Source organism: Rhagoletis zephyria, unplaced genomic scaffold (assembly GCF_001687245.7).
Source record: "Rhagoletis zephyria isolate East Lansing unplaced genomic scaffold, Rhagoletis_zephyria_1.1 Rzeph_scaffold_41875, whole genome shotgun sequence".
NCBI lineage: Eukaryota > Metazoa > Arthropoda > Insecta > Diptera > Tephritidae > Rhagoletis > Rhagoletis zephyria.
The window spans coordinates 1-2676 of record NW_016198930.1 but is presented as its reverse complement, the minus strand read 5'-3'; the positions used below and the strand labels follow the sequence as shown (position 1 = coordinate 2676).

The 2676-nt window shown below is 35.5% G+C and overlaps 1 pseudogene; it reads left to right on the top strand.

The window, feature by feature from the left end:
- Window positions 1-1724: 1724 nt before the first annotated feature.
- Window positions 1725-2669, top strand: LOC108355063 (putative nuclease HARBI1; annotated as a pseudogene).
- The last annotated feature ends 7 nt before the right edge of the window (window positions 2670-2676 follow it).

The window sequence follows — 2676 nt, the reverse complement described above, 5'->3', positions numbered from 1 at the left end:
GGCGTAGCCAGAATGAAATTTAGGGGGGGGCTCGACCCTATTAACCTGGATTTCCAGGGTACTATTTTATACATATATAAGGAGAATTTGAAAGTTAGTGGGGGGGGGGGAGGCTCGATCGATCACCCCTGCCCCTACCTGGCTACGCCCATGTTGGTATATATCTTAATGAAAATGCACACCAAATTGCTTAGATTGATGAGGAAACCCGACTTAGCCATACCGGATTAACTTGCTTTGTGTGCACAGGGAAATTCCAGCATAACTTAATTAATCACCAAACCTACTTGATCAAATTAAGAGTTAATGATTAAAAATTAATTTTTTAATCGCGGTTACGATTAACTGTTTAGTCGGATTCAAATTAATCATGATTAACTGTAATCAGATTGAATTTAATCGAATTAACTAACTAATTAAAACATCAATCGATTAATGCCAACATTGATTTCACATACATATCACTATACCAAGTTTCAGTCCTCTCCCACAAATAGTTCCAGAGATATTTATGTAATATGAAAACTCCAATTTGTACCAAATTTCATCCTGATCGAAAAACCGGTTAAAGAAGTAGCCTATTTTTCAATCCAGGTCATAAACCATCTTTGAGCAAAATTTCGTTTTCAAACAGGTGGAAATTCTTAAAAAAGTAGCCTATTTTCCAGTCTAGGTCATAAGCTATCTGTGTGCAAACTTTCATGCAAATCAGTTCAGTCATTTCCACGTATTAATTTAATTAAACTTTTTTAGCAGGTGGTAACTCTTAAAAAAGTAGCCTATTTTCCAGTCTAGGTCATAAGCTATCTGTGTGCAAACTTTCATGCAAATCAGTTCAGTCATTTCCACGTATTAATTTAATTAAACTTTTTTAACAGGTGGCAACTCTTCCAAAAAATTAGCCTATTTTTCATTGTAGGTCATAAGCTATCTGCTTGCAAAATTTGATGCAAATCCGTTCAGACTTTTCCGCGTATTAATTTAATTAAACTTTTTTAGCAGGTGGTAACTCTTAAAAAAGTAGCCTATTTTTCACCCTAGCTCATAAGCTATCTGTGCGAAAACTTCCATGCATCAGTTCACTCATTTCCGCGTATTAATTAAATTAAACAGTTCTAACAGGTTGCAACTCTTAAAAAAAGTAGCCTACTTTCTAACCTAGGTCATAAGCTATCTGTGTGCAAAATTTCATGCAAATCCGTTTAGTCGTTTCCGCGTATTAATTTAATTAAACTTTTTTAACAGGTGGCAACTCTTCCAAATAATTAGCCTATTTTCCACTGCAGGTCATAAGCTATCTGCTTGCAAAATTTCATGCATCTATTCAATCGTTTCCGCGTATTAATTTAATGAAACTTTTTTAACAGGTGGCAACTCTTAAGAAAAGTAGCCTATTTTCCAATCTAGGTTATAAGCTATCTGTGTGCAAATTTTCATGCAAATCCATTCAGTCGTTCCCGCATAATAAATAAATGAAACTGTTTTTAACAGGTGGCAACTCTTAAAAAAATAGCCTATTAACCAATCTGGCCTATAAGCTATCTGCGTACAAAATTTCATGCAAATCCGTTCAGTCGTTTCCGCGTGATGATTTCCCAAACATCCAAACATACAAACTTTCACATTTATAATATTTATAAGATATAAGATTTATAAGATAAGATAAGATTACTCTAAGCCAACGGAGCTGCCGTCCACAGTGTAAGTATCCAGTGCAGATAGGTTATTCAATGAAACATGAAAAATTTATGCATATATGAATATGTATTTATAGATTTACAGCGAATTTTCGGCTAAGCAAGGACGCTTTTATGTATGTGCTGGACAAAATCAAGGACAGATTTAATTGCCGCCTGTCCTCGTCTGTAACGCCATTGCTAAAATTGTGTTGCGCACTGAGATTTTTTGCGCATGGCAGTTATCAGCAAGCTGTAGGAAATGAATTTCAATTGGGTCTTGCGCAACCTACAGTTTCGCTCATTTTAAAGGAGGTATTGCCCATTTTAGAAAGAGAAATTTGCAGTGCTTCGATAATCACAGAAATGACAGAAGAAGAGAAGCAACAGGCAAGGAGCAAATTTTTCTCCAGATCAGGAATACCCAACGTAATTGGCTGTGTTGACGGAACACATATTGCGATTTATGCCCCCACCGCAAATAGACACCTCTATCTAAATAGAAAAGGCTTTTTTAGTATAAATGCTATGATTGTAAGTTTTTAAGAAATGAATACAGCAACACTGATAAACAAATTGTATATTAAAGGCTTGCGATCATGACATGAATATCCGGTTTGTGGATGCTAGATATGCTGGTTCTACACATGATTCGTTCGTGTGGAACAATAGTTCATTAAAGACTTATTTGGAGAATATGCATCAAAGTGGCGATCATAACTCTATTTATTTAGGTACTTTAAATTTGTTACATCGGCACAAAATTAATGTAAATACTATTTTAAAACAAAAACTACTTATTTATAGGTGATTCCGGATACCCACTTAGCCTTTATTTACTAACACCCTTTCGCCATGCAGACTCTGGAACTAGGGAGTCAATTTTTAATAAGAAGCACGCGAATGCTAGAAACGTCGTTGAAACGTACGATCGGAGTTTTGAAATGTCGCTTTCGATGTCTTCTGAGTGATCGAAAAATGCGCTACGATCCTGCTAAAG